We start from the raw sequence: 23,991 nt of genomic DNA, 5'->3' as shown, positions 1-23,991 counted from the left end.
CCTCGTATTGGTACCAGTGGCTCCAAAGGGAATTCCTCTAGCACGCCCATCTTTTGTGGCATCTTATTCTGGGTACCTTCATCAGGGCCTAAGATAAAGCCAGAGACAAGTAGTCTATTTGAAAGTCCACAGAGAGTTTAAGATGAGAGGTGGGCAGGGAGACAGTGAAGGTCACTTCAAGGTTGTGGCTGGGGGTTCCCCATTGCTAATGTGCCAATTTGGCACAAATCTCCTAACAGCTCCTTGAAGTACCATTTACAATCGCCCCCTGAGGCTAGCTCATCATTTGGATTCCATCCTTCTACAGGGCAAGGGTGGCCCTAGGTGAAAGCCACAGATGTGGTCAGGTGTCCTGGAACCGACAATGTCTCAGAGAGGGAGGGGAGGCAGCTGGGAGGGGCCCTGCAGGAGCACCCACAGTCCCTGGAGTAAGTGGAACTTAACTGTCACAGACTGAGGGTAGCAGTGACTTGAGCAGTGGAAACACACACAAACTGTCAGTGACACTTACACAGGTGCTCCTGGGCATGGACCGAGATGAGCTGAGGAAATGGATGAGATGGGGGTCAAGCTGGTTCCTTCCTTCTCAACAGAGCCTGGAATGCCTCTTCAGTCACTCCCCCTTGGGACTGCTCAGTTTCCATATTACTGACACCCTTCCCGAGTCTTCCATCAGGCTGTCTTGTACACAGGGCTCTGTACGGATGTAAATTTATATTTTCTATAAATATTTGTAGAGGACAGTTAGTTTTTGAAGAAGCTTCAAAGCAACTGCACCACTTCCTATATCCCCTGGAGACAAGTGAGGGACCAATCCCCTCCATCACTTTATACAGGCCACCGTCCTCGTCACTCAGACAATGTGTAGTGGTTTCTCTTTGTATGTCCCTGAAATCAATGGCCTGATTTGCAGACCTATGGGTGCATTCTTCTTGGTAAAGTAACTGTGTGCACCTCGGCCCATCTTTGACTGGGTTACTTGCTTCTTGTCGAAATCTATTTATATATTTAGCTTTAAGTTCTTTCTTATGTATATGAAAGCTTCATGTAGATCCATTTATTCTTTTAAGGATCTTCATGAGCAGTTTTTAATTTTGGTGTTGCTTATGGTATCATTTTTTTTTTCTTCATATGAATGGTGATTTGGGGATCAAGTCAAACCTTGTCAGCTAGGTTTACACTGGAGTGGTTAGTCTTATTCTAAGGATGTTTATGGTTTTGGTTCACCATTTAAGTCTCTAATCAGCTTTGACTTGTTTTTCCACGATGTCAGATAGGGTTCTTTTCCCTTAAATGTCTGTGATTAAGAGTGCTGGCGGCTGTTCCGGAGGGCCCAGGTTCAATTGCCAGCAACCACACGGTGGCTCACAATTACCTGTAACTCCAGTTCCACAGAATCAAACATCCATTTCTGGCCTTTACAGGCACCAGGCATGCACGTGGTGCATAGACATATACACAAGTAGAACACCCATACACATAAAACACATAAATAATCTAATAATTTTATTATCAAAATGGTAACAATAATGCAAGTCTTATATGTTTCATATTATTTTATTTATAAATATTTTATAAGATTTTGTACATGGGTTCTTTAATTCTCTTCCACTTTCTGACCTGTTACTGGGAGCTTGCCAGGAGCTATGAGGCCATTTCCAAGCCCATGGGAGGTAAGATAAACAGTTCTTGCTATGGTTTCTGGAGCCAGTCTGCCCCTTCTAGTGGGTCTGAGAGGTGGCAGGGAAAGGTACTGTTTAAGGAAGAAACTTCTGGCCACAGTGAGTGTGTGCTCCAAGGATGGGGCATGTAAAAGCCTGCAAGGTAGGTCTGGAGTTATACCTCAAGGTGTAGGCAATAAGTTTTCCTGCTGCTGGGAGAGAGGAAGAAGCTCTTTCATTGCTGGCAATGGACTCTGAGAGGTTTTCCCTGCTCCCAGTGTGAGCTGTGACCACCCCCTTCCATGTTCCCTTATGTGTGGCCAGTTTGCCTCCCTTGCTCTGCTCCCTTTTCGGGCACTGGCCCGGATCTACTTACACTGATTACACCTCTGGACTTGTACCATCTCTATGATCTTCTTACTGCTGACTCCACAGCATGGCTGCTGGCTGCTGGTGCTGGCCATGCTGAACCAGGGCTCCCTAAGCTTTTCAGACATTGAGCTGGCCTCCTGCTGGGAAGGCCCAGCGGGGGTTGTTACGGTTTGGATACTGTGTCTGTGCTGGATACTTGGTCCCCAGGGTGGTGGTGCTAAGAAGCGTCCTTAAGAGCTGGGTCTAGTGGATGGTCACTAGGTTATAGGGCTTCACCCTTGGAAAGACTGGTTCTAGCTTCAAGAAGTAAGTCAGTTTTCATGGGAGTTCATGGCTACTAGTGAGGTCACCTGTGTTCTTTGTCCCTTCTGCATACTGCTGCTTCTCTCGATGGACAGTAGTTCTGCCATACCACACTGCACCCAGAGGGACCCTCTCCGGAGCCCAAACATGGAGTCACTCTATCTTGGACATCCGGATTCTAAAACATGAGCTGAATAAACTCCTTTGCTTTACAAGATACCCAGCCTCAGGCATTTTGTTCCAGCAACACCAAATGGACCAGTTCAAGTCCTGGCAGGCGTCCTCCAATATCTCCATCCACACGCCTGTCTGGCTGGAAGAACGCCACGCAGAACATGGGGTGGATTCTCATCGCACAGAGCATCGGGAGGATTCTCATAGATCCAGGTCACTTTTTGTCAAGACCAGGCTGGTACATTCCAGGAGGACCACAGTTCCATGTCAGCTACTACTTTTCTCCCCGAGAGGAAACCGAGCCAGAGGAACCTATGGACAATGCCTCACTGCTCCGCCATGCAGCCTACACACACTCAACGTTCCACACGAGCTGACCTGAGCTGGAGGCCAAGTTTAATCATTTTTCATCGCCACTAATGGAAGAAACACTGCCTTCGGTGGGTGGCTCAAACTGTCCAAGAAATGAATTCCAAGTCCCAGGTGAGAACTCTGGACCTGGAAGGTCTTGGATCAACTAACGGCACACCTTGTGCACACTTTAAGCCTCCCAATAATATCCATGCGTGTGGCCTAATGGTACCGTAGAGATTTCAGGGTTGGTACATATATTAGTCACTGTAATTAAAATCCTGGAGTTATATTATATGTTATTTGTATTGCAGTTTGTGATGTGTTTAATGCCCCCAGCTTCAAAATTATTAAAGCTACTGTCCCTGGGCTGGCCAAGGGATAAGCAAAGTATGAGTGTGATCTTGCTCCCCCTCACTGGGGCAAACGGGGAGGAGGAGGCGCCTGGGACTCTCTTATAAAGAGACCAAATGCCAAATAAAGGAATTCCAGCTGTGATCCAGCGAAGTTGAAATGGTTTGTTGGGCTCATTAATATTGCAATGAAAACTAATTAAACCTGGAGCTGGAAGGAGTTCATTAGTGGTTTGGAGTGAAGGGTTCTACTGCAGAGTCTGGGAGAGCTCAGAGAAACTTGGGGTGTTGTCAGCTGGGCCCGGGATACATGAGATTCCCCGCTGTTGCACTAGTGACAGACACTGGTAGACAGGAGCCCTGAGGTCCTTTGGGTACTGAAGTTCTTTTACCCTTAGCCCCCAAAGGGACCCAGGCTTCTGTCTGGGGTGGGCACCCCTTGCAGGCTGCTGAGAATACACTTTGTGGCTGGGGAAGGAAGGGGGCCAGCAGGCTGCTTTCCAAGCAACGTGACTCTCTCCACACCGCTTGCAGTGGAAGAGACCCATCCCTTTGTGCTTTTTTTTCATCCTGCCAAGCGCTTAGTCTCATTTGTTTTCTCAGGGGTCCTGAGAACACATGATGTTGGGAATGGAATGGTGGTAGTTGGTGTAGGGCAGGAGATGGAGGAGAGGGAATAGGGGGTGGTTGATCAAGGTCCACAGCAATTCCTCAGAATGAGTGTGTTCTACCTGACTGAGCCTGAAAAGAAAGGCCCCATCTGTCATAGCCATCTCAAGAAAAAAATAAATGGTCTGTTGGGACCTGGCAATCTAATTTTAAAGTTTAAAATTATTTGATTTCTTTTCGTTCACCATTTTTTTCCTGCCATACTCAGCCAGATATCCATTCTAGTTTAGCAAAGAATCAAAAATAAAACCTAAGTAGAACTTCAAACAGTGGTATTCACATCTTTAGACGTGCAGACTCAATTCTAGAGAAAGCCAATGGGTGAGAGGAGTCTTCCTGGTCTCCCCACCTCCTCACCGCCCCATGCTATGCATCATCCAGGTCCACTTTCCCCCATGCATCTTCCTAGCCCTCTTTCCCCATTTATCTTCCAGGTCCTCCTTCCTCCTGCTCTGCATCTTCCAGGTCGTCTTTCCTTATCCATCTTCTAGGTTCTGTTGGTCCCTTGGGTCTACCATGGCTTCATTTTCTAGTTTGGATAAAGGGCCTGGGAATCACACCTTCAGAATCCAGGTCTGGTAATTTGCATTTTTAAATAATTTTTTTCATACTATGTATTTTGACAATGTTCTCCCCTTCCCCCCTCTCCTTCATGATTCTCCCACACACACTTCATGTTCTTTCAATATGGACCATCACTGGGTATATCATCTACACTCCAGGGCAGGCTCCATGCCAGGAGTAGTTGGCCAGCACAAAATGAACTCTATGTTTTGTTTTTTTGTTATTGTTAGTTTGGTTGTGGGATTTTTGTTTTCATTTCATTTTAGTTTGGAATCTGCATTTTCTCAACCTTCCTGCTGATTCTTTAGTCCACGGAGGTTTGAGCTCCTTTAGGATCCTGTGCACCCCAGCTTTGCCGTGCCCTTTGTGAAGACTTGCAGTCCTGGTCAGCAAGGAAGGGGATAGTCAGCTCATCTGACAGCCTAGGGGACCACACCCACACAGCAGCCTCACTCCCCAAGGGTAGCACCTAGCTCCATCTTGCTCATGGACTGTGGCATCAGGAGAGGCCCCACCCACTCACTCTCCAGAGGGATGGGGCCTTGGTGGGAAAGCTCCAAAGCATGATTGTCTTCTGATCTTCAGGGAAGCTGATCGCCACCACCACAGTGTTAGAGTCTGTGTCATGGCAGTTCTCTCCCAAGCTCTTTAATCTGTCACAAGTTCACCGCCCAATTAGTAGAGTCACACAAGATGACACTTTGGGGGAAGTGAAGGGCCCAGGGATCTCTCTGTATTATATAATGTCATTGCACGGGAATCCCAACTTCCTAAACATTAAAATAAAATAACAAAAACCAAGCCTTTGTCCAGAGGTCTCAGTCAGTGTAGAATGTGTTAAGTCATCGACAGTGAAGGCATTTGGAGCATGGTAGTGAGGTGTTGTCTGGGCTAGATTCTCGCCTTTTGGGGCTGCGCCTGTATTTTAAAACTTAGATGTGAAGAAATGGAATTGCGAATTTGAGGGGGGCATGTTCTGAGGCTCCCACATTTGTGCACTCATTGGAACTTTTTTTTCTAGACAGGGTCTCATTATGTAACCCTGACTGTTCTGGAATACTCTATGGCTCCAAACTCCTAGAGCTCTGTCTGCCTCTGCCTCCTGAGAGCTGGGATCAAAAGGCGTGTGCCAGCACTCCCTACAAGAACTTGTCTTATTGAATTGTCATGTCCAACCTCAAAAACAAGAAAAAGATAACCCCATCCTCATTGCTACTGTGGTGCAGGTGGGGTGGAGGCATTTTGTGATCTACTCATGGCATTCTGGACTTTCCTTCACATCTAACTGCATTTCTATCCGTGTTGATTCTTGGTTCATTCGGGGTTTTTTAAAATAGATTTTTATTGGGCTCTACATTTTTCTCTGCTCCCCTCCCTGATTCTCCCCTCCTCTTCAACCCTCTCCCAAGGTCTCCATGTTCCCAATATACTCAGGAGATCTTGTCTTTTTCTACTTCCCATGTAGATTAGATTGATGTATGTCTCTCTTAGGGTCTTCATTGTTGTCTAGGTTCACTGGAATTGTGATTTGTAGGCTGGTTTTCTTTGCTTTATGTTTTAAAACCACTTTATGAGTGAGTACATGTGATAATTGTCTTTCTGGGTCTGGGTTACCTCACTCAAAATAGTGTTTTCTAGCGCCATCCATTTGCCTGCAAAATTCAAGATGTCATTATTTTTTTTTCCTATGTAGTACTCCATTGTGTAAATGTACCACATTTTCCTTATCCATTCTTTGGTCAAGGGGCATTTAGGTTGTTTCTAGGTTCTGGCTATGACAAACAATGCTGCAATGAACATAGTTGAGCCCATGTCCTTGTGGCATGGTTGAACATTCTTTGGGTATATACCCAAAAGTGGTATTACTGGGTTTTGAGGAAAGTTGTTTCCTAATTTTCTGATAAATCACCACACTGATATTCAAAGGGGCTGTACCAGCTTGCACTCCCACCAGCAATGCAATAATGTTCCCTTTACCCCACAAGCTCTTCAGCATAAGTTGTCAGCAGTGTTTATGATCTTGGCCATTCTTACAGGTGTAAGATGGAGTCTCAGAGTTGTTTTGATTTGTATTTTTCTCTGATGGCTAAGTGTTGCAGAAGGGAGGTTGCTTGTTGGTTCCCGGCTGCCTGGCTAGCTTAGACCAGAAATAATCACACATAAACTGTATTATTTAGAGTACTGCTTGGCCCATTAGCTCTAGCTTCTTATTAGCTAACCCTTACATATTAATTTAACCCATTTCTATTAATCTGTACCTGCTGTACCACTGGCCTGCATCCTGGGACCCATGTTCTCATCTTTACTTGAAGTGAGATAATTTTGATATGCTATGCCCATGATCTATGAATATTCATGGTTAGTACACCAGTGTTTTCCCATGTGTGGTTTCTGTTGTTGATTCTGCAAGCATGGTCACACCCAGTAGCAGTCATCACTGACATATGCTTATTTCTTTTTTCCTAAGGTTTCCTTTATGAATAAAAATACTATTTGATGATTCATCTACTCCCTCCCTCTTGGGTGTGATGTTCCCTTTATCATCTTCCGAGTCTTACATATTTCTGACATTTCTTCTGTGTATGCTTAGCCTGTTCCATTGATCTGTTTGCGCGTTCTCCTGCCAATAAAACACTCCATTGCTGGAACTGCACAGCACACTTTAAAATTTGGCAAAGCAACTCCTCCTGCTTTTGAAAGATGCTTCCAACCTTCCACATTTGTTTAATTTTTTAGGTTTAGAATTATTTTATAAATGCTTGTTTCATTAAAATAGTCCATTGGTATTTGGTTGGAATTCTACTGACTGTGTAATTGGAGAGCAGTGAGCACTCACTCATGTTTTTATCTATTGGTGCCTATTAATGAGACTCTATGGTAACTTTGCAATATACTTGAAATTCCTTTATATATTAAAATATTATTTTATATATTCTGCTGACTTTTGTCAGTTATTTGTGTTGCTGACACATATGCCACATGGCAATTTTTCCTGCTTTATAAACCTATTCTGAAACTAGCAAGGATGGCACAAGCCAGTGTCTGAACAGTCAGGAGGCTAAAGCTGGAGGCTTGAGAGTTCAAGTTCAGCCTGGGCATAACTTGGGAGCAAAAATCAAAACAAGACAGACAAAAAGCAAAACCAAAGCAGGACTCTACTAATCTAGTATAAGGGGGTCATTTTGTTACTGTGCTGGCTTTATGGCTCTCATTCATTATACAACACAAAGTCTCTGCCGTACACTCTCATGGTCACCAATGCACAAAGTCAATGACACGAAGCCTCCGAAACTGATCAGTCTTCCCTTTAAGTTGTTTCCCGCATAAATCCTGTCACAGCTATGAAAACTCTAATGTGCATGCCTTTTAAATAATCATTGTTTGTGTTTAATGATATTCTTAATTTGTTTATTCCTCCTGAACTCAACAATCTTACTGATTTATAATTTATTGGTTCATTGTGTTGAATCTTGGTAGTTTATAATTATGTTGACTGCAATGACATAATGCTTAGCTTGTCCTTTGGAATCACCCTGTGTCTATTTTCCATGCCATATTGTGCCAGCCTGGACCACACACTGTGCTCTGTCACCATGGCAGTAATGGCTTCTTTTCACTCTCTTTCATTTTTTTTATGTGGATATGTGTTGTGTGTGTGTTGTATGCATTTGCTAGTGTGACCGTGTGCTTGTGTGCATTTGGACGCACATGATCTTCCTGCCCGCCTCCCCACGACTTGGACTAGAGGCGAGCACTGCGGGCAGGAAGATCATGTGCGTCCAAATGTTGAAGGAAGCTTGAGCATCATGGTAAAACCCCTGTGGTCTTCTTTTTATGTTTCATTTAAAAGGTAGAAAATCTATCTGCTACTGAAGTGTTTTGTCTTAAGGTTTGATTTTTTTCCAGTCCAGAATGTTTCATTCTGGTGTGTGTGTGGGAGGGGGCGGGGGGCCGCGAGCGCATGTGCGTGCATGTGTGTGCAGGTATATGAAGGTCAGAGGAGCTACTCACCTTTATTGATTGGTTGATTGATGAGTTTTTGATACAGGGTTCTCTACACAGTGGTGGCTGGCTATTCTGGAACTCACTATGTAGAGCAAAATGGCCTCAAATTCAGAGACTGCTACCTGGCTCTGCTATGGATGGCTGGGATTAAAGGCACGTGCCATCATGCTTCACCACACCTTGTTTTAGGAGGCTGGGGTTTTAACTGCTACTTGGGGCTCACTGGTTAAGTCAGGCTGGATGGCCAGTAAGCTCTAAGGCCCTGCCTCTCTGTCTCCCAGGGTTGGGATTCCAAGAATATGCCACCATGTACAGCTTTTTATGTGTGTGTTGGGCAACAGATCATGGTCCTCACGCTTTTACTTAGTGGATAGTTACTTCACCCACTTATTCAAACTTTAAATCTATAGGAGAGCCAAATTTGTGTGTAGTTTCAATCATGCCTTTTTATTAACTGTTAATATCAACATATAATCAATTCACTGATGTACTGTTTATTTAATGTTTAGACTATGTATTTAATATTTCTTAGATACTGTGATTTCAATCAAGGTAGAGATTATTATATTGTATTATGATTTGATTTTCTAGTACCCAACAGGACTGGCTTCATAATTTTTAGGGCCCCGTACAACATCAAAAAATGGGAGCCCTGTTTAAACATTATTAAGGAACTCGAGGTTATAACAGCAGAGATTCAGCCAAGCATAGGGTCAGTCCTTCCTATGTTTCTGCACAGGGCCAGTAGAAGGAAGTGGTTCCCATTATTTTTATATTTAAACACAACTTTGAAGTTATTCCAGGGATGCTAACGGTCAAGTTTTAATTTCAAGCTTATTTTAATTTAAAAAAAATGAACACAGCTCCTTTCCTACCCTCTAGTGGAGTTTACCTGTCAGGGGACTAGCTATTTCTGGGAATATGCAAGGGCATATAGGCATGGCCATCTGAATATGACATTCTTGAAAAGTTATTCTAAAAAAATCTTTAAAAAAAACAACATGAATATCATTACCACTTGGGGTTCTTAATTTTCTAAGGCTGATTTTAATAATCTGATTTTTACCCCCAGAAAATTTCCTGGTTTTTTATGCATGGTTTTCCATGCTGTAGTTGGTTTCCTTGTGGAATTTCACAGCTACAGCGGCCCTTCCTCAGCACGTCTCACTGCAGGGAGCTGATCAGTCCACTCGTGCCTCTCTCTTTCCTTCCCCAGTCTTCCCAAAGATTTCTGGAGGCAGATCAGTCACCTATCCCTTCTTAGCAGGTTCTTTTCTGCTTATTTGTTTTGTTTGTGGCATTAATGTCTGCTTTTATTTCAGTAATTTTTACGTACCACCTCCTATGAGTTTTGATTTTGATTGACATTGCTTTTGATTAACATGTTTTTGATTAGCATTGATCTTTAATGTTTACAATTATGTGTGTGTGTGTGTGTGTGTGTTTGTGTGTGTGTGCACATGAGTGCAGGTACTCCCAGCGCCTAGAAGTGCCAGCCTCCTAGACCTGGAGTTGCAGGTGTTTGTGAGCCATCCAGGTGTATCCTGGGAGTTGAACTCAGGTTGTTTGCTAGAGCTTTTAGCTGCTCAGCCATCTCTCTCTGCCTCCCTAGCTCTCGGGTTTTAAAGTATAATTGAAGCACTTATATAAAAGGATTGTTGAAAGTCTTTCTGGATGGCTCAAAGGACAAAGTGCTTGCTGAAACAGCCTGATGACCTGAATTCAGTCCCTGGAACTCAAGGCAGATGGGAGAGAGAGACAGGAGAACTGCCTGGGAGCTCAGAGGTCAGCATCCCAGAGCACGGAGCCTGACAGAAACAGCAAAGGAGACTGCCTAAGAGATCCTACTCCAAAAGTTTCTCTCTGGCCTCCATACATGGCTCTTACACTCTTCCTGCCTCTTCTTCCACAGGGTTATCTAGGCCCTGAAGGGAGGGATTTGATGGAGACACGCCTTTAGGACTGACTGTTCCAAGGCATCTCACTTTGGGCCTAATGTCTGTCTGTCTGTGGGTCTCTGTATTGTTCCCATTGCTGCGGGGGGAAGTTCATCTGATAATGGCCGGGTAAGGCACTGGTCTATGAGTATAGCAAAATATCTTTTTATTGCAACATGATTTTTTTTTAAAGAACAGTAGCGTTTGGTTTTACCCTAGGTCTCTGGGTTATCTAGTTTAAGGTTCTTGGTCACTGAAGTAGCCACAGGTATAGGGTCTGCCTTGTGGAGTGGGCCTTCGGTAAAATCAGATATTGGTTGGTGACTCCCACAAACTCTGTGCTGCCATTGCGGTAGCATGCCTTGAAGGCAGGACCCCATTGTAGGTCACAGGGTTTGGGCCAGTTTGAGGTTTATTTTTCTGTTTTGGTAGTGTGCAGGGTAGCTTCCTATACCAAAGACACTAGCTGGTAGGGGTAAAGGCTCTATGTGGGCACCAGCTCATTTTCTCCACAATGAGTTCTTCGTGTGCGTGTTGTCTTCAACAACGAGGCCTTGATGTCTGTTTGTGGAGAGCAACCTATAGTCTCGGCAACAGCCTGGATTGTTTGGGGATTCCCATGAGACACTGCTAGCCAACAACTCAAGATAGCCCAGTCCTGGTACTAAAAGCTTCATTTTCTGACAGGAGATGGTCAGTTGGGGCTCTGACTTCCCCATTTTTTAGTAATTGCATTTAGATTGCCTTCATATACTTATGTTTAGGAAGTTTCTACTGCATTAGGCTTCCATACTACCTCTCAAATGGCTCTTAATTTTAGCTGTCTCTCCACATGTTTCACCTTCCCTCTTTTTGGAGATCTATCTGTTCCCCTATTCTATACCCACCCTCTGTGGTTCTATGGATTGTAGCTTGGTTGTCATTGACTTAGTAGCTAATATCCACATATAAGTGAATACATACTTATCTTTCTAGGTCAGGGATATCTCACTCAGGATGTTTTTTTTAGTTCTATTCATTTATTTATAGATTTTATTATTTCATTTTTAAATGGCTAAATAATATTCCATTGTGTAAATGTACTACATTTTCTTTATCCATTTTTTTCTGTCGAGGGGAGCCTAGCTATTATGGATAGAGTAGCAATGAGCACAGTCAAGAAAGTGCTCTGTGGTAGGATGGAACATCTTTTGGGTATATCCAAGAGTGGTATAGCGGCTCTTGAAGTAGATTGACTCCCATCTTCCTAAGGATCCACAAACTGACTTGGTGACTGTACAAGTTTGCATTCCCACCAGCAGTGGATGAATGTTTCCCTTGTGCCACATGCTTACCAGCATGAACTGCTACTGTTTTATTGATCTCAGCCCTTCTGACAGGTATAAGATGAAATCCCAAAGAAGTTGGAATTTGCATTTCCCTGATGACTAAGGATGTTGACCATTTCTGTAAGTGTTTCTCAGCCTTTTGAGTTTTTTCTTTGTAGAATTCTCTGTTGAGATCTGAACTCCATGTTTATCACATTGTTTTCTTGATACCTAGCTCTTGAGTTCTTTATATATTTTGGATATTAATCTTCTCTTGGGTGTGTAGTTGGTAAAAATCTTTTCCCATTCTGTAGGTTGCTGTTCTGTCCAAATGATGGTGTCCTTTGTCTTACAGAAGCTTCTCAGTTCCATGAGGTCCCATTTCTTCATTTTTGATCGTGTTCCTGTGCTAATGGTCTTTTATTCAGAAAGTCTTTTCTTGAGCCAATGACTTCAAGGCAATTCTATCAGTTTCAGTGTATCTAGTTTTATGTTGAGGTCTTTGACCCACTTGGAATTGAGTTTTGTGGAGGGTGATAAGCATGGCTCCATTTGAATTTTCTACACTCAGCCATCCAGTTAGATCAGCAACATCTGAGATACTGGCATTTTGTTCAAGTGTATATTTGTGGCTTCTTTACCAAAAATCAGTTGTTCATAGGTTTGCAGATTTATGTCTGGGTCTTCAAATCTATTCCGTTGGTTGCTGTTTCTGTTTTTGTCCCAGCACTATGCTGTTTCTATTACTATAGCTCTGCAGTACATCTTGGAATCAGGGATGGTGATACCTCCGGCAGCTGTTTTATAATTCAAGATTGTTTTCAGCTACCCAGAATATTTTGTGTTTCCACATAAAACTGAAGGTTGTTCTTTCAAGGTCTGTGAAGAATTGTGTTGGAATTTTGATGTAGACTGCATTGATGTAGATTGCTTTTAATAAGATGGCCATTTTTACTATGTTAATCCTACCGATACATGCGCAGCAAGGCAGTTCACCTTCTCTTGCCCCCACTTCTGGCCGGCCCGTTCTTTCGTTGCATCTCTGCCCTTGCAAACCAGAAGCAGCCTTGGGCTTGGAAGTGTGTCCAGCAAGCTTGGCCAGTTCACTCATCCGCCTGCTTCCCTGTGTCTGTGAGGAGAGTGAAGTCACGCATGTGAGAATGAACCCGTCTCACATCCCCACGGCTGCTGTCCAGTCCTGCCCCAAAGGGAAGGACAGCTATAAGAACGTCACCTGCTAGAAGGTTCACAATGGGTCGCGGGTGGGTCTGAGGTCTTAGGGTTGTTATGTGACACACACTGGGCCTGAGAAGAGGGATGTGACTGCTGCCTTAGAACAAGGGGCTGACCGTAGACACCAGGACACTGTGATCACTGCCCCTCAGCGTGTCAGGGCATCTGCCTCCTGCAGAGGTGGCAACATGACAACAGAGCTTATTCTTGTGTTACTGCTGAGAGGGAGGCTGAGAAGTTCTCCTGCTCGTGTGCCGCGGGGAGCTGGTAAGGAAACAGTTCTTAATATCTCCTATAAACTCAGGGTCCTGTTTCAGAGAAGCTGGGTGTCTTCTGATCTAAGACCCCTTGTCCGCATCTTCAGCATCAAGGATGCTGAGGAGACATCGGTCCACATACGACCCCACAGCTACAATTGTCTTTCTGCTTCTGGAGGCAGTGGTGTATAGGGGTCTGGAGCCCCAGTTTCAGGAAAAAGGAATCCAAACAGAGTTGTGGGCCTTTCTGAGACAAAAAGACCTGGAGCCTCAAGTTTCTTGGGTTCCCAGATCAGCCTCTAGGGTGCGTTTGTTCTTCTTCTGTGTCCAAGCTGTTGTTGATAGACTCTGAGATCTGGCTTCTGTTGGGCAGTCTTTTTGTAGTCTGAGTTTCTGCCCTTGGTCTGGGTTGCTGAACTCCTGTTGACCCCAGCTCTGTCTCTCTGACCGAAGTTAGACTGTATGTTAGGCCAGGGACATGCCTGTCCTTGATAGGAAAGAAACCACCAGGCCTTAGATGAGGTAGCTAAAGGCTTTGTAGTCTCTCTCCAGCCATCTCATTCTTAAGTCATTTCACCTTGATTGGTATCTACCACAAGGCCCTGGACACACCCACCTTGCTAAAGGCTGTGTATCTGGCCAGCAGGAGGCCAGTGTTTTTGTGCTGTTTCCAGGTTACAGTCATTCATTTCACAAGCTTCTCCTTCTTCTAAGCCTGACCAGAGCCCCAGGGAGCATAGGCTCACTCACAGGTTTGAACTTGGCCTTCCTAGCTTGAAGCAGCTGGGCCCAGCCTGGCCTAACCAAGAGGCCACAGAGATCCAAACTTGGCTTAGTAAGGCCTCCTAGCTGAGCATCCCCAGAAAATATTGGATCTGAACTCCTCTGAAGTAAGAGGAGTACTTTCTCATTCCCTGGGGTGCCCTGAGAATGAATTATTCACTATTTGTACAGCACTTTATAGGGTTCGGTATCATTACACAGGGACCACAGAGCTCCGAAGCAGCCCTGGATGCCTGACAGGGTGGTTGTTACTATTAAGCATTTATATAGCACTTTACATTGCAGAGTGCTTCCCAATCATTTATTAGTTAATTCTCCCAGCACTCTGGAACTGTCAGCAGACTTCAGTTGCCATCCTCTCCCGCCTGGAAATGAGGTTGCTGGGATCAGGGGAGGCAGGGGTCTAGCCCGTGGTGACCCACTGCTGATCCTCTGACTCGGCTCAGCTATGGGCCTGAGTTGCTGCTGGCTCTGCCTGGATGTCGGAACTAGCTTCATAATGCAATTCATACGGGCTTGTCATCAACCTGTGAGTGTTCCAGGAAGGGACCCTATGAGGGACTGCTGTCACCAGTGCCTGGGTGACATTCCAGGGGCACCCTAGAGTGATAAGCTGCTGGGACATGAAGGGTGGAGCACTGGTTTTAGAGCCCAAAACTAGCTTGTGCAATTTACAAGAATAGACGCTAAGCAGATTTGCTAACATCCTGAAGCCCTGGTCCTCGGCTATGAATTGGGAAGACAGCAGTGAGCACGGCTGCTGTGAAGACCTTGAAAAAAAAAAACAACCTAAAGGAGCCAGTTTGGCTCAACCCCCTGAACTCTAATTACTGTGGTGGCCTGAACCTCTTTAGCTTCAAAGACGACCTGAGCAGGCCTGTGGTCAGTAGGATGAAGCGCAAGAGAAAAGGGCTACACCTACCACAATTTCTCTTAAGTGGTGTCATGGCTTGAATCTGAAACATTCCCTACATCCTCATATTTTGTGTGCTGAGGACACCTTTAGGGCAAGCTGTGGAGCCTTTAAGAGGCGGGTAGCTAGTACAATAGGTCCTGAGGCCTGGGGGGGGGGCACTTTGAATATGATAGCTTGGTGCCTGATCTTGGTTTGCTGTGATGTAGGGGACCCGAGGAGCCTTCCACACTCCCCCACCTGCCGTGTCTCTGCCAACTACCTACCCCATGACGGAACTGAGAATCGTCACTAAATCTTTGCTCCTATGAGTTGTTTTGGTCAGGTATTTGGGTCACAAGGACACAGTAGCGACCAGTGAAGGTGTTAATGAGCCGCATTGTTGGAATCCACTCTGCTCTGATATGTCTCCATGGTTTCCTTTCCCTAGTTTTCTTAACTGACAGGTAGTTACTCTGGGGAACTACCATGGTGCAGGCACGACTTTAAGAGTGGATTTGGTAGTGAACAAGAGAGGTAATAATTTGGGGTCTCATGGGCAGCAGCTTAAAGACGGACACAGCTGGTAAGATGAGGGGCAGAGGGGAGATGGGAGGAGAGGTTTTAGAATATGGGAGGAGCTGAGGGAAGACCACCACTACGGTAGCTGGAGTGAGGGAGGAAACGTCAAAACAGTGAGCTGGGTCACGATGCCCAGAGCAGTCCATGCCAAGCCCCAAATGCCGAAGTGAGGGTGGAGGATTGCTTTGCCGTTGCAGGTGCTGTGATGTGGTCTCACCTGCTGCCCTGGATGTCATCAGACCCCACAGGAGCTGAGAGTCTGAGATCTAGCTATGTTGGCATAGTCTGGTCCTGGCTTTAAGAAATCAAGTGCCTTTTATTAGGTAGGTATGTTGTCTGTAGTGTGCAGCGCCAGCAAGGATGCTCAGGGAAGCTTCCAGGAGGGCAGCTTCTCACTCAGACCTATGTATCTACGAAATGGCTGTCAGCACCTCGATGGCCTGTCCAAGGTCTCACATCCACTCTCCAATGGTCACTATACTCATGAACCCAACACGTTCATGTTGGGAACAACCAGAGAGGGGTTCAGTGGCCAGACATCAGTGCCGGGAACCAGCTTTGCCTCCTGAGACTGCGCAGTAGACCATGGGCTTCTCCCATCCAGCAGGTCATTCTTTTCTTACCTTTCTCATGGACTTTACTAGTGGAGTAGTGGTGGAGGGCTAGCCCCCTTTCTCGTCCCCCTGCTCTCTGGGAAAGCCATTCATATTGTGCGAACTCATCCCAGAGCGAAATCAGTCTCTCTGGGTTCTAGGATCCCCTTTCTCAGCTCCTATCAGAACCTGGATGGTAGACAGTGTGTGGGAATCTGGGGGCTCTCTAAGCAGGGCATCCTGGCTGGGAAAGAGTGGGAGTCTGGTGGAAAAATAACATTTCAAGGCAGATCATATAATGTTTATTTATAGAGTGGCAAAATGCTGTCTGGAAGAAACTTTCCATCTGCAGATTCTCTCTCACGGTGGCTCAAGACAATGATGCAATCACCACGCCATGTGTAGTTCAATAGCCGGCCATGCCATCTTAACAACATAGAGCTCAGAGTCTGTGCACAGTCCTGAAGGTGTTTTCCTTGAAGCCTCCTTGTTGAGAAGCCTTTAAGAAAAATCGGGGCAAAGGCTGAGGTTATAAACAAACCTATGAGACATTTGCCTATTTATACATTAAAAAAACCCTCAATACAGTAAAACAGAGACAAAGTCATTGGCCTCTTGCACATCACACATTTGTGATAGCAGGAAGCTTATAATTAATTTCATTTACCATCCTGTCTCCTCTGGAAACTTTTAAGTATCTTTTTCTCACAGTCTCAGCAAGATGCCTATGAATTTACTTGGCTTAGATTCAGAGAGCGCTCTTGAAGGGGATAATATTTCCGAGGTATTTTCATCTCCAGGAACTCTTCATGCCCTGGGCTCCCCACCTGTTTGGATGGACTTTTTACGAGCAGACGGCAGAATCAACACTAGTTAGTTTAATCAGAAAGCAGATTTAAAAATCATATTTGTTTGCCTCCAGGATCTCCAGGGAAACTGGGAACAAGCCTTGGCTGCTACACAGCCAGGAAGATTGCTCAAGCAATACATGGCTTTTCTCGCCAAATGCCACTGGTGTGACCACCCACTGCTCCACACCCAGGTCACCAAGGGACTCAGAACCCACATTGGCTGCTGAGAAGAGCCCACGGGCCTTCTGGATAATAATAATATATTTTGCCTTCTGTGTGGCCAGGGACTCTGTTCCCTTCTTTTCTCAAATCTTGGAGATCTGAGCCAGTTTGGGGACAACTGAGTCACATGCGAAACCTCATCTACAAAGGAGCCTAGGAAATACAATTTCTGGCCCATGGGACTGTCCAATGTACCAGAGTCTAGTGAGAAGGAAGTCACCCAGGAGCCTGCTCATAAGGTTGAGCATAGCATGCCTTGCAACAGGTTTCAGTATTTCATGGCTGAATAATAGTCCATTGAATGGATATACCAGTTTTTGTTCGTTTATTCACTCATTCTTGGATATTTTAGCTTTTTCCACTCTGGGTTTTTTATTTTTTTATTTTGGTTTTTCGAGACAGGGTTTCTCTGTAGCTTTAGAGCCTGTCCTAGAACTAGCTCTTGTAGACCAGGCTGGTCTTGAACTCAGAGAGATCCACCTGCCTCGCCTCCTGAGTGCTGGGATTAAAGGCACATGCCACCACTGCCCGGCTATTGTAAATGTTTCTATGAATGTTTGTGTACCAGGCTTGTGTGTGTGTGTGTATATATAGGTAAATACATGTTTGATTTTTCACTGATAGGTAATTTGGAGTGGAATTGCTGATTCACATCATCACTGCATGTTTAGTTATTTGAGAAATTTCCAGCCCGTTCTCCAAGGTGGCTGCACACTTACTATTCCTGCCAGTGGAGTACTGGCGTTCTTACATTCTCCATACTCACGCCAGATCTTACCTTTATCTGACCTGCAGCCATCCCAGTGAGCTTGATATGGTCCTCATTGTGGACTTTCATTTCTGTGATGGCTAGTGATGTCAAGCATCCTTTTTGGCATTTTTTTTGACTGATAAAATCTGGGAAGGAACATTTGGCCATGGTCAAACTCTGCAGCGAATAAGATATAGCTTTCTCTTTACAGTTTCTACCTAGAGATCATGCATCTGGAAATTTTACTCAACCTTCCTGGACCCCTCAGAGTTTGCAGGAGTCACACAGTTACTCACAGCTCTGGTTCTTTCTTCTACTAGTTCTGGGACTTTGTCTCTTCTGCATTCCAGCGTGGCCTCTTCATCTCTCCTTCCAAGTAAGAGAAGCTAGAGCCCCTCTGTTGGTATCTAGAAGGCTGAGGGAAGGGAGTCTAGAGGTTAAATCTCCTTGCATCAGATCTTAAAAGTCCTCCAAATATGACAAACCTTCCTCTTTACAGATGGCATACAGTACTATATGTGACCATCAATTAAAGTGTCTTTTATTCCATATGTCCCCTCTGTGCTGCCCTCTAAGAAGGGTGGGTTTGCTGGCACAGGTCATTGCTTGATGAGTGGGCAGTTATCCTGCTCAGGGTAAGGACTTCCCCAAGTCTGAACACAGGACTGACTTTGAGTGTGTAAGTTTAAAGGCAAAAACTGGAAAATCGTCACTTGCTTTTCTTAGTAAGAGAGCGGTAACAGGTGATCTGGAGGAAAATCTAGAAGTAGAATTTAGGTCAAAGGGCATTTAGAGCCAAGATTGACACATTCTCTCAAGGGGTCACGTGATGCATCTTTTAAGGTGTAGACTATCTCTATACTCAATCTCTAGGTTGTAGTGCGACAGTAGCCCTGGGTAACATGTAATGTATGGGTGTGGCTGTACCCAGGAAAACAGGCAACAGCATTTGCTGACCCTGGAGGGCTTTTCTTAGCCTGAGAGAGGCAGTGTGCGTAAGGGCTTCCTGTATTTCCCCTGCATTCTCCTTCCATCGGAGGTGAGTTTCAGGATAAATGTGGGAGGCGAACGCTGCACAATGGTGTAGTATCTTTATTACTCAAAGAGCTCACGCAGATTTGGAAGTGCATCAGCTCCCCAACAGGGGCGGAGAGACAGAACAATGCACAAAAGAGAGATGAGGATGATGAACGCAGCAAACTCCAGGGCGAGTTGAAAAATTAATGCCAACTCCTAACAGTTCGTCTCGTATGGCGTGTGCTGGTACCACTTTCTGGAAAGCAATTTGGCAAAATGCTTCAAGATTCACAAAGAGGATCGTGTCTGTGGTCCAGAGATTTTACACCTGGTAATCCTTCCTGAGAGGAGACCGTGCAGAGGGGGAAGCATCGGGAGCCTGAGCCGCAGTTGCCAGAGTGAAAGGATGTTTTGGGACCCTGGCTAATGAACTAATATGCGGCTTTAAAGAGTCACTTTCGAAGACTGGCAATACCAAAAGCAGATCAGGCAAGATTTAAATGGTGTATACAACATAAACTGTGCACACCACTCCCAGGACTGGAACGGAATCCACAAAACGATAGCCAGATAGAATGAAGAACAGCTGAAGACATTTTTATTACGAAAAATTTCAAACTCAGACAGAACGAAGATAAGTGACCCCCACAAACCACCAGCGAATGAGATTGTAGAACCAACAACTTCGTAACACTTGCTTCATCTGTGTGTATGTGGGAGAGGGGACCTAATAGTTATTGACATTTAAAAACTCATAACCAACACGCAGTTGCAATCAGCAAAGGGAATACTGTTTCAAGGATGTATCTTCTGGAAATGCTTCCTGTGATCCCAGACCTGCAGAAAAGTTGGATACTAGTGGAATGAATTCCTCTTCCTTCTTGCTCTAGGATCCCAGAAGGTCATGTGACATTCACCTCATACATGTTACTTTTATTCGCAACATTTGGAAATAAGTTTCTTCCATGCTAGTCCTAAGTCTCTAAATTCGACACCAAATTTTCCTCAAAATAAAGCCATTCCCTTGCATAGCTTCACTCTATAGATTGCAACCAGGAAGTTAATGCCATACAATCACAGTCATGTGACCTGCACAGTCATACATGCCTTGGCACTCAGAAGGACTCCCTGTCTGACTTAATGATCTGTTGTAGACACTTTGAAATTCTTAATAATTTTGGAAGAAGGGGATCATATTTTCATCTCACCCTGGGGCCACAAATTATATAACTGACCTGGATACAATACAATTATTTAATATGTAGTCTTTGATGCGACTTCGCTTGATGGCATGGTGTGTGTTTGTGTATGTAAAAAAAGCAAACCACTTGGGGGCTGGGGTGTAGCTTGGTTGGAAGAGTGTCTGTGTAGCCTGCAAGAAACTCCAGATTTGGTACCCTTGAGACTTGGCATAGTGGTGTGCGTCTGTAATCTCAACACTTGGGAGACAGAGGCAGGAGAATTACTGCAAGTTTGGATGCCAGTCTGAGCCACAGATTGAGTTCTAAACCAGCCAGAGTTTGCAGTGAGACCCTGTCTCAAAGGACAAGAAAGCAGCAGTGAGATGTTTTCTGTCCTTGCGGAGGATCCAGGTTTAACTCCCAGCATCCACAGTACTGCTCACAATCATTTTTAACTTTAATTCCAAAGGATCAAAGTCTTCTGATTTCCCTAGGTGCCAGACACACATGCGATACACTTACATACATGCAGGCACACACTCATACACACACAATAAAGCAATCTAAAATAATTAAAACAAACAGTTACGCGAAGTAAAGGGTCTCATTAATGACATTTCTTTTTTTCATACTTATTTAGTGTCTGTTTATTGTGTGTGGGCACACATGCCCTGTGGCATAGAAGTGGAGGTCAAGGGCAGCCTATGGGAGTCAGTTCTCTCCTTCTGCTGTGTGGGTACCATTCCAGGTCTCCATCCGTGGTTGTCAGGTTTGGCAGTAAGTGTCTTTCTATGCTGAACCGTCACGCTGTGCTTCATTAGGACACCTATGAAATTATGACACATGCCTATGTGTTGATATTTTAGTCACACTCATCTCCTCTGTCGTCCCTTACTGTCATTTGTCTCCACTTTCCTTTGCCCCAATAGCATACTTTTAATTTCACGTTCTTCCCCGCTCCTAGATTCCACCTATGAGAAAAAAGCATGTGATATCTGTCTTTGTAAACTTGGCTTATTTCATTTACTATGATGATGTCTAGTTCATTCTACTTCTCTGCAAAACTCCTACAGTTTCCTTCTTTTTATAGATAAATAGAAATTCCTTATAAATATATATTAGTTAATTTTATGTTGTTGGCATAAGCCCGAAAAGGGAAGGTCTGTTTTGGCTCAGTGTGAGTGTGTAGTCTATCAGGCAGGGGAGCACGAGGAAAGGAAGGGCAGCTGTAACTACGGCAGCGGGAGGCAGCTGGTCACATGACATCTGCAGCTAAGAGGCAGAGAGAGACAGATTCAGGTGCTAACTCGCCTTCTCCTTTCTATTCAGTGCAGGACTCCAGCTTCTGGATGGCGACACCCCATATTCATAGGGGAGCTTCCTCTTCAGTTCAGCCTGTCTGGAGGCTCTCACCTGGAGGCATGTTCCCTAAGGGATTCTACGTACCATCAGTTTACATCAAGATCAGCCATCACGACACACCCACGTTTTAGATACATTCATCTGTAGGATAGATAGGATCTAGAATTAGATATTCCTTATCTTGACTTTTCTATGTAGTTGAATAAAAACACGGGTGTGTAGGCATGGCTGTATTGTACTTAGATTCCTTCAGGAATGACGCAGAAGTGGTATAGCTGGGTAACATGGAGGTTCCATTTTTATTTGTGTATGTTGTTGTGGGTGCATGCAGGGGTTCATATGTGTGCATGAAGGTGGAGGCCAGGGTGACAACAGTTATGTTCCTCAATTGCTTACTATGTTAATTTTTGAGAGACGGCTTCTCAGTGAGCTTAGAGCTCACTGACTGCCTAGCCAAACAGGCCAGCAAGCTCCAGGAAACATCTTGTATCTGCCTCCCAATACTGAGATTACAGGAGTATTACTGTGCCCTGTGCTTTGTGTGGGTGCCTGGGATCAAAACTGAGTTCCTTATGCTTGTCCAGCAAGTACCGGAGCCATCTCCTCAGGCTTCTTCTTCTTCCTCTTCTTTTTTTTTTTTTTTTGAGGACTTTCCCTACTGATCCCCAAAGGTGTTGGACCTTCTGACTCTATTTATTTTAGAAAAAAATTCAAGTCATATTTTACATTGAAATCACAATAATTACATTCAGTTATTATGACTATTCAACTATCTCTAGCTAGTAATACTTTCTTTAGCTCCCTGTGTCTTCTGTGACATTATTGACAATTTTGAAGATTACAGGAGGATGTTCCTCTGTTTGGGACTTACACTTTGCTTAAGTCTGGTAATGAGGAAACATCAGATTTCATAGGAATATTCTAGAAGTGGCTTGTGTGTTTTTCTTAGTGTTTCGTATCAGGAGCAACACAATCTGGACTTGTATCCTTAAGAGCAATGTCAACTTTGATCAGCTAGGAATCTGTCAGATATTGTTCCCCCGGAGATACACTGAGTATCTAAAGACCTTGTAATTCCCATTTCAACCACTAGTTTCCCACATCAGTTGATGAATTCTGCCTGACGAATTATGATGATCGACAATTAATGTCTTTTCTAATTTCAAAATATTTCCTACTTTTGTCAGTTGTCTTTCATTTCTTTGTGATGGCTACTATGGTCGTTACGTTTGTTGTCTTTCTTCTTTAAGAGCTTTCTCTTTCAGCTAATGGGCTATGACTGAGCAGGTTATTTACCTGGGTGTTTGATCATTTCAGGTTGTGACAACAGGAAGAGCCTGGCACACCTAAGCCAAGGTCTCTGAGACACAGCACCACATAGTGTTTGCTGCACTTTCAAGCTGACGATGCTCCACTCTCATCTTGTGCTTTCCATGTGTTGGGCTGGGCTTGGAATCAGCTCCTTTACTAAGCAGGGCTCCCTTTGTTCTATAAACAGTGACGGTATGCAGGTATTAGGGTCTGGGTCCGGGTGTACTCACTGCTTTGAGGATGGCATTGCTTCCAGCTGCACATGCTTGTGTACACACCCACTTACAGACGTGCATGTCTATATATTCCCTTAGCTGTTGTATCTATAAAGGAAATAAATAACCCCAAGCTTATGCTGGTGCCTCTATTTCCAGTTCACACTGTAGGGCTCAGGACCTTTCTCCCCTTCTCTCTTTGTAGCGTTCTCTTCTCTGACCACAATGCATGTAACTTTGTTACCCAGAGTGCCTTTGTTTTGTTGTTCTAGCCCATCATTTAGCTTTGGGTATTTTCTTCTTATTTTAAGAGGCAAGTGTCCTGTGTAATTTATTTGTCTTACTGATGTCATAATATGAAATGATTAAATTCCCAAATAAACAACAGCACCAGTAGATAATAACCTGTTGAGTTATATGTCACTCGCTCAATCAACTCATCAGGTTTTCCTTCCTTCCTTCCTTCCTTCCTTCCTTCCTTCCTTCCTTCCTTCCTTCCTTCCTTCCTTTCTTTCTTTTCAAGTTGTGCTAAAATTTGTATTTAGTCATAATCATGATGCCGGTTAGTACAAGAATATCAACACCATTGTGAACACTCTGTGTTCAAATTTCCCTCGTTTTCTATACCATTGGTTTGTTTTAATCAGTATTCAAAAACATTTCATGTGTCTTTTTTTCTGCCAACTCTTCACCTTCCTCTTTAGTAGGATGATTATGGCTGACAAGAATTATCTGAGCATGTTGAACAGAGCGCATAGTGAGACTTTTCAGTGTGGTAACATAAAGAGATGGTGCATGTCTGAAGTGACAGACGTGCCCGTCTGATCATTAGATATGATGCGCTTGAGTCAAAATGCCACACTGTACCCCATAACCGTGGGACATTTCTGTGTGTCAATTTTAAACAAGTTAGGTTTTAAAAAGGCTCATTGCCTTGATACAACGAAACTATGATTTTCCAGTTCCATGTGTTCGGTGTTCTATCTCTTCTCATAGTTGATAAAGTATTACACTGTATCTGCAATTAAAAGCATAAATGTGTAAG

Source organism: Alexandromys fortis, unplaced genomic scaffold, assembly GCF_014885135.2.
Source record: "Alexandromys fortis isolate MF-2015 unplaced genomic scaffold, M_Fortis_MF-2015_v1.1 scaffold_46, whole genome shotgun sequence".
NCBI classification, from domain to species: Eukaryota; Metazoa; Chordata; class Mammalia; order Rodentia; family Cricetidae; genus Alexandromys; species Alexandromys fortis.
The sequence above is the reverse complement of the archived record's forward strand: the minus strand, read 5'-3'. Positions refer to the sequence as shown.